This window comes from Chanodichthys erythropterus, chromosome 24 (genome assembly GCF_024489055.1).
Source record: "Chanodichthys erythropterus isolate Z2021 chromosome 24, ASM2448905v1, whole genome shotgun sequence".
NCBI classification, from domain to species: Eukaryota; Metazoa; Chordata; class Actinopteri; order Cypriniformes; family Xenocyprididae; genus Chanodichthys; species Chanodichthys erythropterus.
The window spans coordinates 223,515-236,909 of NC_090244.1; the positions used below are offsets into that span (position 1 = coordinate 223,515).

The 13,395-nt window shown below is 36.7% G+C and overlaps 1 protein-coding gene across 7 annotated transcripts in view; it reads right to left on the reverse strand.

Annotated features, from left to right (window-relative positions):
- The window catches only part of nrcamb (neuronal cell adhesion molecule b), a 51,466-nt gene extending 38,213 nt beyond the window's left edge, over nucleotides 1–13,253 (reverse strand). For 5 of the 7 annotated variants that reach the window (XM_067380406.1, XM_067380404.1, XM_067380405.1 and 2 more), the window contains exon 1: nucleotides 13,099–13,252. The gene's annotated coding sequence lies outside the window, so the exon portion shown is untranslated. Of the gene's footprint in view, nucleotides 1–13,098 lie in introns of all 7 variants that reach the window. The other 2 variants (XM_067380408.1, XM_067380402.1) reach the window with 2 other exon arrangements.
- Between the last annotated feature and the right edge of the window lie 142 nt (nucleotides 13,254–13,395).

Consider the following 13,395-nt stretch of genomic DNA (forward strand, 5'->3'; position numbering starts at 1 on the left):
CACATCTCAGTGATGAACTGAAGCACACAGATCCTAGACCTTATAATAAACACAACGTTATTGAGCACTGTGACGTTTACTAGCAATTTCTGAGAGAAAACTGTTTCAAAGTAATTCCTAATAATATATTTCATTAGTGGAGCTGCAGCTGTTTCAGACAGGTGTTTTCAAACAGGTCCAGGGAAAAGAAAACAGCAGTGTAAAACATTTACAAATAAATAAATAAAAATAAGAATAAACTTAATTCACTAATTAGATAAAAAATAAATAATAATTAATTACAATTTTATTTAAATAAATAAATGATAAAATAATACATTAGATTAAAATATATTTAAATTCAATAAATGGAATAAATAAATACATAAATAAAAACACTAGATTTAAATGAATAAATTATAAATTAATATATATTATTTTAAATATAACAAACAATATTAGATTAAAAAAGTATTAAAATTAATTAAAGAAATAAAAATAACTACAAATAATTTGAGTAAAATTTTTAAAAATTATCTAAATTAAATTTGATTTAAATAAAATTGATAAAACTAAATAAATGAAACAAATAAAATATATAAATAAATAAAAATATGAAAAGCAGCTAAATAAAGACTAAATACATTAATTAAAATAAAAAACAATTAAATTAAATCAAATATTTGGATTAAATAAATTAATACATGATTCTGATTAAAAATAAATAAATAAATGAATAAAATGCTTACGTCTAACAGTGCACTACTATACTGTACAAAATTATTTTCATGATTTCTTATAACATTTTTTCTTTTGTCAAATCAACTTAGATTAATGTGGTTCAGCTAACATAATATTTTGAGTTTCTGTTTATAAACCAATCGCCTTCATTGCATTAACTCAAATTTTTCATTTCAATGAACTCAAAATGTTAAGGAAACCAGGAAACTTGCTTTTTCAACTTATACCAACAATAATATTTACAGTGAGTAAAAAAACACAATGATGTGATGTAAAAGAAATGAAATATTTACACATTAATAATATGAATTTTTCACAGTATTAATTTTATATATATATATATAGCTGCCTTTTAAATTTTAGGACAAGGATGATCAAATCTGTGAGTTTGTGTAACTAAGAGATTGCAATCCGCTGCTTTAATCAGCACTGGTGTGTGTTTATCTGCATTCATTCAGATCTGTCAGTGATTTCACTGCTTCAGCAAAGATCACCATGGCAACACACACACACACACACACACACACTCTTGACATGCTGACATCATCAATGTGAGACACATATTTCACTGTCAGAGGAACAACAGCGGCTCAGCGTGTGTGTACGGCGAGCGGCGAGGGACACACTCCATCATTGCTCTGTTCTTCACTGACAGAGCGACACCATGAACTAAACCAGCTTCGCTTTCATCTGACGCACTGGAGCGCAAAAGCTGTAAAACAAGCCAGATTTACAGACGATTGTCATGCTAATGTCACCAGTGTTTCAGAGGATCCTCAGCGCTGGTGTTGAAACACACTAACAGTCCTGACCTCACACACATCTGACCCTTCAGTGTGAGTGTTTCAGGTGTGTTACCACTGAACCCTTTCCTCCAGCTGTGTGTGTTTCTGTTTATCAGTCTCTCGCAGAATCATAATCCAGCCGCTCTGACCGCAGGCGCCGCACGTGTAATTGGATTTTATTCCACCATGGAGAATCCAATCACAGCCGGGCCCGTTCAATTCCACTAACCAGCCCAGATGAACTCACACAAACACGGGAGCGACTCCCACCACATCCCAATGAAACCAGTGGAAATTAAAGAGGGGCGGAAGCAGGGAGCAGAGCTCACGTTTCAGGTTAACAAAACCCGCCGTCTCCGGTTCCTGCGAGAGGGTGTGTGCGGACGCTGCCTTTCACCCGCTGCACAATAGCAAATTGGATCTCTAGTATCCGGATCAGTCCTGCTGCAGACCCCTATGGAGATTCCCAGGAGAAGACATTAAAGCAGGGAAACTCAGAGCCGAAGGGAATCCCTCGGCATTAACGAGGAAACGTACAATTAGTGAACAAACGCTGATTAAACTACTCCACCGCTGCTCGAGTTTGTAAAGGATAAGCAGAGATTTGAGCATGCAGTGCCAGCACTAACCCACCTAGCAACCACCCACACACCTTAGCAACCACATGGCAATGTGTTGAAACACAGCAATGCTCTGACAATCACACACACACACACACACACACACACACACACACACACACACACACACACACACACACACACACACACACACACACACACAGGATCATGTGGAAGTCAAGCTTACATCTTCAGAAAATGGAAAAAGAAAAAAATCTTCAGAAAAAATATATTATGTATATAACTTTTATATATTTATGAAATATTCTGAATAAATTCAGAAATATATATTCTTTTTCCAGAAATATATATTTAATTGTATAGATTTTTTTTTTTTTTTTTTTTTTTTTACAGATTTCAGATCACATTTTCTTCAGAAAACATTTTTAAATAATGTTTAAATAATCTTCAGGAATAAGTAAATAAATAAAATAATAACATGCATATACAGTACAGTTCAAAAGTTTGGAACCACTAAGATTTTTAATGTTTTATAAAGAAGTTTCGTCTGCTCACCAAGGCTACATTTATTTAATTAAAAATACAGTAAAAAACAGTAATATTGTGAAATATTATTACAATTTAAAATAACTGTGTACTATTTAAATATATTTGACATAGTAATTTATTCCTGTGATCAAAGCTGAATTTTCAGCATCATTACTCCAGTCTTCAGTGTCACATGATCCTTCAGAAATCATTCTGATATGATGATTTGCTGCTCAAGAAACATTTATGATTATTTTCAATGTTGAAAACAGTTGTGTACTTTTTTTTTCAGGATTCCTTGATGAATAGAAAGTTCAAAAGAACAGCATTTATCTGAAATACAAAGCTTCTGTAGCATTATACACTACCGTTCAAAAGTTTGGGGTCAGTAAGAATTTTTATTTTTATTTTTTTGAAAAGAAATTAAAGAAATGAATACTTTTATTCAGCAAGGATGCATTAAATCAATCAAAAGTGGCAGTAAAGACATTTATAATGTTACAAAAGATTAGATTTCAGATAAACACTGTTCTTTTGAACTTTCTATTCATCAAATAATCCTGAAAAAAAATATTGTACACAAATATTTTGTACAATTGTAAACAATAAATGTTTCTTGAGCATCAAATCATTATATCAGAATGATTTCTGAAGGATCATGTGACACTGAAGACTGGAGTAATGATGCTGAAAATTCAGCTTTGATCACAGGAATAAATTACTTTGTGAAATATATTCAAATAGAAAACAAATTGTAAATATAAATTGTAATAATATTTCACAATATAACTGTTTTTACTGTATTTTTTAATTAAATAAATGTAGCCTTGGTGAGCAGACGAAACTTCTTTTAAAAACATTAAAAATCTTAGTGGTTCCAAACTTTGTGACTGTACTGTATATATATATATATATATATATATATATATATATATATATATATATATATATATATATATATATATATATATATAAAAAAATAAATAATGTCACACACATATATATATATATTCTTCAGAAAATGATAATTCTAAAGAATAATAATAATAAATTAGGAATAAATAAATATATATATATATATATATATATATATATATATATATATATATATATATATATATATATATATATATATATATATACTATTCAGAAAAATGTTTAAATTAAATTTTATTTTACACTTCATAAATATGTTAAAAAACAATTAAAAATGAATTAAAAATATAACTTTTCTTGGGAAACTTGGGAAAAAAATCTAATTTTCTTCAGACTCTATAAAATGTAATATATATATGATTTTTGTCAGAAAACATGAAAAAAAAATCATTTTCTTCAAGAAAATGTACAAAATAAACAAACAACATTAAATGACCATACCACACCATTTTAAAATAACATAAAATACCATATATCTCGTTTTCTACAAAAACTACAGTAAATAACTTATATAGGTCTATATACAATATATATCACATTTTCTTCAGAATAAAAAAAAAATAAAAAAATCACATTTGTTTGAAAAAAATCTCATTTTCTGAAGATATATTTCTCAACCTCACCCCCAACCATCACCACATTTTTCACATTTGTAAACCTATTTGTTTTTTAATTGCCAGTTTATTTATTAGACACAATGGAGCAGCTAACAAAACTAACTAAACTAAACTAAACTAAACTAAACGTTTCAGTGTTTCTGAACAGGTCTGCTCAAGACGGGTTTAAACCGGGTTAAGAGGGCTGAATGTCAGAGCAGAGGATCATGGTCCTAATCTCCCTGCGTCTGTGGCATTGTTCATTTCTCCAGCTGTCTGAGATCACATCTGTAAGCCTCCTGTTTCCCAGCATCCATATGGAGCGAACAGACTCTCCAATAAAAGCTGATAATGTGCTCACGATGCTCCACTCCTCTCCGTCTGTGTTTACTGTGATCGACTTCATGAATCTGAGTCTGTTTGTGTCTCTTAAATCCATCAGAGGTCCTGCTTTGGTTCAATCCCGGGTCAAGCTGATCACATATTAAATGCGAGGCCAAACACACATTACTCTCTGCAGTCACAAAGAGACTTTCACTATTAGCTGAAGATGTTCAGAGCTTCTGCCAAGCCACAGATCACAGCGAGATGACGAGACTTTAGCAACACGACAGCTCAAACGACTCACGAGAGAAGACACTTCCACTGCAAAACATTCAGTATTTCTGATTTGTTTTCCAGCACAAACATCTAAACATTAATTCTGATCTGTCACCTCAACACTTGCACATGAATTAACGTCTTAGACAGTGAGAATCTGTGATAAACAGTGTAAGGAGAGCTGGAGGAGTTGCTCCGAGTGCCATCCTGATTAATTACACACAACAAGATGATTCCTGCTCTCGGTTTGAAGCATATTCTTGATCAGCAGCAGATATATGCACTCAAACTCAGACAGAGATGCTCACGTAACCCGTCTGAACCACCTGCTCTGAGCGGGACTCGAACCCGGGTCCCTGGCATGGGAGTCAGGCCCTCTAACAAGGAGGCTCTAGCGTCAGTCGCGACTCACTCGAGCGCCTCTGGAGATCAGGAGTGAGTCTGACACTCAGAGACGCTGAAGGACATCAAGATACACAAGATTCATGTCTTATTGATCCATCTGAAGAGCTCATAATACTGGAAAACAAGAGAAAACCTTCAGCTTTGATTGAATATTTGAACCTATTCTGTTATAACAAATCATCAATTACTTCATCTATGAATCACTGCGGAATAGAAGAAGAGGATTTGAGGATCATTGCTTGTGTTTTGTTTCTAATCGACACAAATACTGTTTCATAAAGAATAACCGTTCATATTAAGGTATAAATACACTGATCTGAGAGCTGTGCTGCTGGTGTAGTGAGGCGCGGGTCGTGTTCGTGCCGCTGATCCCGGATCAGTGTGAATCTGAGCGAGTCACAGCTGACAGACTGAATTAGGCTCCTGAAGAACAGCGCTAATACCTATTGTCCTCAGGCCTCTTGTGATTGGCCCGTTCGAATCTCCGAGTCACGTGACCTCCTGACTGATGTGTGGAGGGTTTTTCATTTGATTCAGCTCTAATGTGCTGATTTTAATGGGTTTTTGACCTCAATCTCTTATAAGCATTTCCAAGCCCAGACGAAGATTAGAGGAGGGAGATTATGATCCAACCAGCAATGAACAGCAAAACAAGACCGGCATTGTTATCCACCGACGGGACATTACGGCTTCAGACGGGACAAAACATCATGTTCTTCCTCAGGGTTTCCGTCTGAACATCAAGATGCATTTAGTGGAGAAGAGAAATGACTGAAAGTGATTGAAACAAGAACAAACATCTGCCAGTGGAGTCAGAATAATAGACTGAATTCAAAAGGAAGACAAGATTATTTTTCTGACTCCACTGGCAGATATTTGCTGTTTTCCAGCACAGATATCTGGAAAACAAGAAAGAAATACAGACTCTTCCCTTTGAATTCAGTGTTCAGTGTGCAGTTTGGATCCTTCAGTATATCAGAGATGATCTTGACTCCTGAATCACATCTTTTTTTGCAGTGTGATGTATTTTTTATGAAATCTGAGCAAAACTGTCCTCAGATCAGCTCCATTTGGTGTGACTGGAAGTTTCACATGATTCCTCTGGACGTGAATAAAGGCTGATTGGTCTCAGTGCAGCAGTGAAAGCAGGAGAGAGCCAAGCTGTCACAGTGTCTGGATTAAACACCCCTTGCTGTTCACACACACACACACACACACACACACTCTCAAACACACACACACACACACACACACACACACACACACTCTCTCTCACACACACAGCAATAAACTCGAGGTGTTTTCTCTCCACTGTGCTTCTCTCCTTCCATCTGTAATCTGAGATCTTCCCCACAGAGTCGATCTGTCCATCAGTCCTGCATTACTCTCAATGCTCTTCCTGCTCACGCCTCGTTAATGTAAACAACAACAACAACAGCCTAATGGACAAACCCTGAAACAAACGTCTGCAGATTTACATGACAGCGTTTAATGTTCAGTTGTGTTGGACATAAGCGTCCACAGAAATGTCGCAATACTCGAGTCAATACTATTCTTGTTTTCCTGCGGTTCAGAACGAGAGGAACCCGAGCCGATCACGTTACAAACAGAAGACAGATGCTGTGAGATCTACAGACCCGCGTCAAACACTGCATGAAGCTGGAGCAAGAGCTACACCTGACTGATCAATACCCTGACAGAGCGAGTCGACCGATAGATTAATGTCATTTACACTTTGAGAAGAGCTGTTTCAGAACTGTGCTGAGATCTAAAGCCTTATTTATATTGAGAAATTGGAGAGCATAGATGAATATGGACTCATATTTTAAGTTGAGGTCTGACTGTTGAAAGCAGAATCCAGATTCAAAGCTGATGCTCATCTAAACCCCTTAACTATAAGGATCAAGGGAATACAAGTCTTCAAATGAGATTTGGTCCATCCTGACAATAGCTGGTCCCACATGACAACACTATAAATTCAGCAGTGACTTTGATGGATCAAACCAGGGGTTCTGAAGATCCTGTTTCCTGATCAAACTCACGGCCCGTGTTTCTCCAGTAATCCTGAAGACCTTGAGCTGTTTCAGGTGAGCTTGATTTAATATGACGATGAAGAACCGTACAGTGAGCGCTGCGGTGGACCTGATCACCAGCCGTGACTGTCCTTTTCCATCCCATCTGTTTCTCTAGATTAGAGACTTCTTCCTTTGATTCATTTCCAAAAATGTTCATTCAGTTCCAGATTAAAGCGAGAACAATATAGTGCTGCATCTTCAAGTCCTGCCATGATTTAAGATTAAAACTGTGTAAAAAGATCTGCACCAATGCTAGAATCAATGCTACACTTCTCTATATATCCTAATCATTAGTGCACAAACATGTATTCATTTCCATCTCAAATTAATACATTATTAACTAACTGTGATTTGTAGATGTACATTTCTGAAATCCATAACAATGTATCATAAAGAGAGATATACATATAAATGAACCTAATTAAAAATGGCCTTTCTTTTTTCATTCCACAGAATTTATGATTATTAAAAGGAGACACAGAAAGACATTTTTAAATATATATATATATATATATATATATATATATATATATATATATATATATATATATATATATATATATATATATATTTATATTATAATATTATATATATATTAAACTTTTGTCAATATTTGGGTCATTTCTTCTCAATTCTTCACACAGTTCTCCTAACCATCTTTCAGCTTCACAGCAGTTCATTTCACATTCAGAAAGCAGTAAAACACTTCATTCAGTCTCAAATCAAGTCATTCTTCACCAGCAAACACACCGTCACTCATAAAACACAAACAACAGGGAGAATTATAGAATATTTTCTGCAGTTTGTTTCATGATGATCAAGTCACCTTCATTTATAAAGCGCTAGTTTACACTAGAGACTCAGCTCTGGAGGAACGTCTGACCAGGTTAAAGGATCAGTTCACTTTCAAACGAAGATCAGCCCCTCAAGCCATCCTAGGTGTATTTGACTAGCTTCTTTCTGATGAACACAATCAGAGAAATATTAATAAATATCCTCATCCGAGCTTTATAATGGCAGTGAACGGGATCAACGAGTATGAGCTAAAGAAAGAGTCTCCATCCATCATAAACGTGCTCCACACGGCTCCAGGGGTTAATAAAGGCCTTCTGAAGTGAAGTGATGCGTTTGTGTAAGAAAACATATTGAAGTCATGTAGAAAGTGTAAACTGGCATCGCGTCACTTTTTCCGTAAGTTGGATAGGGAATGTGTAGGATGTAGTGTAAGCCTTGTAAATGGCGAGAGTTTTACACTTTCTTCATACGTTAAACACAGAAGGTGAAATGGCGGAAGCTACATATTTGACTTCATAACTTGTTTAAATGTGAATATTTTTCTTGCACAAACTCATCGCTCCGCTTCAGAAGGTCTTTATTAACCCCTGGAGATGGACACGAGCTCTCTGTACAGCAGCAGCGCTCCATCTTCAGTCGAGGAGCGTCAGATGATCGTACGCTTTCACGGTCAAAAGTATAAAAGAAGGACTAAAGCAAAACTAAAGTACTGTAGGAGACACAAACAGAGGCGCCATCTTGATTTTTTTCTTTTTGTGTGTGTGTGTGTGTGTGTGTGTGTGTGTGTCGGGCCTCTTGAGATTATGCAAATTTGAGGAGGATTTGGAGAGGCTGAAGGGAGCGTCTCTGTGTTGTTTTGCAGATTTATTATGATCATCACAGCCTGAACTGCATCACGACTTTATCCGAACATCACCACAGAACATCATTTCACTCGTCTCTCAGTCTATAAACACTGAGAGACGACGGCCTTTCAAACCGGCTCCAAAAACTCTGTGTAAAAAAATAAAAATAAAAATATTTACATTAATAAATAAATTAAAAATATTTAAATAAACATTAAAAAATAAATAAATACAAATATAAATAAATAAATTGACTTAGGGGAAAAATAAGAAATTGATGCTTCATATTTCTTCCTGACATGATTGACAGTGAATGATTATCACTCATGTTTGCTGAAGTGATGGACAGAGCGACATCATCAGTGCACTGGTCATTTGTCCTGAATCATCTGTCACTCAGAGGTCAGTCAGAGTGCAGCGGAGCATGCTGGGAAGCCCTAAACACAACATTCCAGAGCTCCGCTTCTTGCTGAACTTAAGGAGCCCCACACACACTGCTGAAGATAAAGACACACACACACACACACACACCAAACAGACCGTCTTTGTCCGTCGCATCCCCCTCCTCAGAGATCTCACACACACACACATTAAGATATAGTGTCAACACGGACCGGCTGCCTGTAGATTATCCTCATAACCTGACATAAACACAGGAAACACATCACCTGATCTAACAGACACCGACCAATCAGGAGGAGCGGAACTCAAACTCATTCTTAAATATTAATATGCCTGATAAAGATGCCGAAAGAGATATTATAATTGCATGCAAATCAGAGTCAGAAATCATGTAGAACAGGAATAAATGCATTAATCAGGATCATCCAGAGAATATGAACATCATTTCATTTATAAACACCATGAGCTCATTTATATTTACTCAGTGTAATGAAAATGCTGAATATATCTGTGTTTGGCTCAGATGACAGGTATTTTTGGGCTTCAAACCCGTCAGGAGAGGAAGAATCTTCTTCAGACAGTGACAGAAGCAGGCCGAGCCGGAGCGAGAGATCACCTCCTGATGATTACATTCATACGAGAGGAATCTGTGACGACGTCACGAGTGTGAGAGAGTTATTGTCATCTTCATGCAGAATACCCAGCATGCCTCAGCAGCCCACGGTGGCATTCACGTCCAGCCACTCCTCCCACGACACGCTTCTTTCCCATGAGCATCACACACACACACACACACACGTGTCTGCGGAGCCTCGTCTAATGCGGCCCATCTGCCGGTTATGGATCGCTGGGAAGCTGAAATGAGCTCATCATGAAACATATTCGCTCTGCCAACGCCGCAAACACAGTCTCCAGTCATCCGCTGTCCCAAATACTGTCGGGAAGACTGGGATCTGTCGGCGTGACGGTTGAGCTGCTATTGAAAAGCTCCGGCGCGGCAGACAATGAACCGTCGCACTCATTAGCATTGTATTAATTGGGAGATGTGACCCAGTAATGGAATGCAGTGTGTGTGTGTGTGTGTGTGTGTGTGAGTGTGTGTCTGTGTGAGTGTGTGTGTGTGTGTGAGTGTGTGTGTGTGAGTGTGTGTGTGTGTGAGTGTGAGGATCCCCAGAAGTTAGCTAAACATGACCCCATTTGGACATTTGAAAACAATGTGTTTATGGTCCATTATACAGAACTGCTGTCCCACAACCAAAACACATTAAAAAGCATTTAATTATTCACATTTCAGATGTTTACTAAGATCCTTCTATTATCTACTGAATCCCACAATAATATTTAAAAAATATCTGTGAAATTAATATATATAAAATCATCATTAATTGGGTACTTTCAATTGGGAGGAGTCTGTCCTGAACCCTGACCCCTAAATTTACACTTATGAAAATGATATTGAAATAATTTTTTGCATTTTTTCCATTGTTGTTTTTAAAAATATATTTTTGATTTTTCTTTTTAAAAAAAATGAAGTTAAAAAATATCTATTTTATTGTATTTTATTTTTAAATCATGAAACTTCATGTAAAGAAAACTGTCCCTTATGTTCACGTCACTGAAACAGTGTGTGTTTGTCTTTGAGACTGATTTTAACACACTTCTACATTTCTGATCAGGAGATATTCCTGTGTTCCTCCTCTCACAGCCTCTCTTTCACAGCAGATCATCATTCTGAGCTAAATGTGTTTAAAAGTCTGAAAATCAAAAATTCACTATTGAAACAGTCACGACCAAAACGTTTTTTGGGTGTTATTCAATAAAATATAGTGTTTATGTGTTCAACTGTTCAGAACTGTGCTAGATAACCATGTGCTGATCATCATCTTTGAGCGGCTCAAAAGTCACTACCGAAACATGTTGTGGTCATGAGTGACGTCATTGTTTTGGTAGTGACAAAAGTGAACACATTATCATTTATTTTGGGGGAAATAAACACAATTTTAGTACAGTTATGCACATCAGTGTTTTAGTATGTGAGTTAAATCGTGTCATGTGATGTGTCACTACCAACACATTACTGTCACTGAAACTGTGCATCACGACCGAAACATGGATGATTTGTCAGAAATAAAGTATATTGAATAATCAACTCAGATGTTATTATAGTGTTTGGTTCAATGTTTATTCAAACTAATGAATCCTTCACTTTGAAATCAGTTTGATAAACTTTATGACTTTTACAAAGAAAGATTGGATTCAAAATACAATCTCATAAATTACACTTGAAATATTGTTAATGTTGTAATTGTTATTGATTTACCTGTGAAAGCTTTTTTAAAAATAGCAAAATATATATTTCCAAGGTAGATGTGAACAAAATCTTAACAGGTCAATGTGACCCTTCTTATTAAATTATTGGTTATTGTGTTTCAGTAGTGACAAATTTGGGGAGAGGAAAAATATTCCAAAACTTTCACAATATGAGAATGATGATGGTGCAAACCCCAGCGCCTGTCCCTCGCCATGTTCGAGATCGTTTGTAATTTAGCATCTTCAGTGTCTTTGTTTCATGTTGACCAAAATATCTGACTTCCTGTTGGTCGGAGCTAATGACTGTAAATTAGAAAGTTGTCCGGCTTAATGAGAATAATATGTGTACCGAGTTTGGTGACCCCCTCCCCCCACTTTTGTCAGAAGGTGGCGCTGTAGAGCCCCTCCACCACACTCATTTCTAAGGCTTCGCCAATGTCTACTGGCCGACGAGTTTCATGCCATTTGAAGCATGCTACGAGCCTCAAAAACACCCAAGTGTGATGTGTTGCCATGGCAACAGTATTTAAGATATCAAGAATCCTTTCACAGGGTACACCTGCCATGTTTTGACATTATTCTGATGAAGTTTGAAGCAAATTGGGTAAAATTAAGAGGGGGATTTCAAAGCATTTTGAAAGTGACACACTTCCTGCTGCCAGTAGGTGGTGCTATAACTTTGACTCACAATAGTCACATCCATGTGTGTTCCTTGGATATTATACAATTATACAAAATTTGTGGAAAAATATTTTTTTTCTGACTCTGACTGAACCAATTCTGTAGAATGACCCATATATATATAGCCTATATATTTATATAGCTGTGTTAATATAAGGTAATTATGTATATATAAATATATATGTATATATGCTTTTTCATAGGACTAGTTTTTCTTCTATTCTGACTAGTAAAACAAGTTACAGAAAACTTGAACCTGAAGGAACGCTTTAGTTTTAAACTTATAAACAAAAATCCTGACCCGGGCCCTAATTTAAATAACATTGTTGGCTTTCACATTAATTGTGGAGAAAAACGTCAGTCACAAATGAAAATAATCGGATATAATCTGATTCAAACCGCGCGCGCGCTCCCGCGCCGCACCTGCTCGCGTCACCTGAACACAACATCACAACTACTACTACAACATCACCACATTACACAACACTACACAACACAGATAGAGTATCGCAGAAATGATCTTTCATGACAGTCTGACAGTTAAACTGACTAATAAACGAGATAAACTCGCATAAATGAGCCGAAATAAGAGAAGTATCGTCACATCTGCAGCACTCGAGAGGATATTACCTCATTAAATAACACATCTCACATCATTTACCTCATTAAACAACACATCTCACGTCATTTACGTCATTATCATGAGAAAAACGAGAATTGAGCAATTCTGAACACATTTCTACAGTCCCGAGCGTTTGACAGCTGCGCGTTTCTGCGCGCAAAACTCCTGAATCACGCGATTAAACCGAGAGATATGATATAAAACACCAGTTACTGACCTACTGAAACCCGCTGGTCCTGGTCCTGGTTCTGGTTCTGGTCTGCGGTCCTGTGACTGTCTCTGTCCTGCGCTGCGACTGACTGGACTCTCCGCGCGCTCATCTCCAGTATGCCCGCGGATCGCGGGTGCGCGCTGATCTCTCGCGGGGACGCGCAGTGCTCCAGCAGCCCGAGCTGACGAGCTTGTTTTGAGGTTTCTCACTGGATGCAGGAAAACATCACTGGAGATTTCCCAGAATTCAGTTTCAGATCAGCCAGGCGTCCCGTCTGAGAACAGAGCCGTAAACACTCTGATT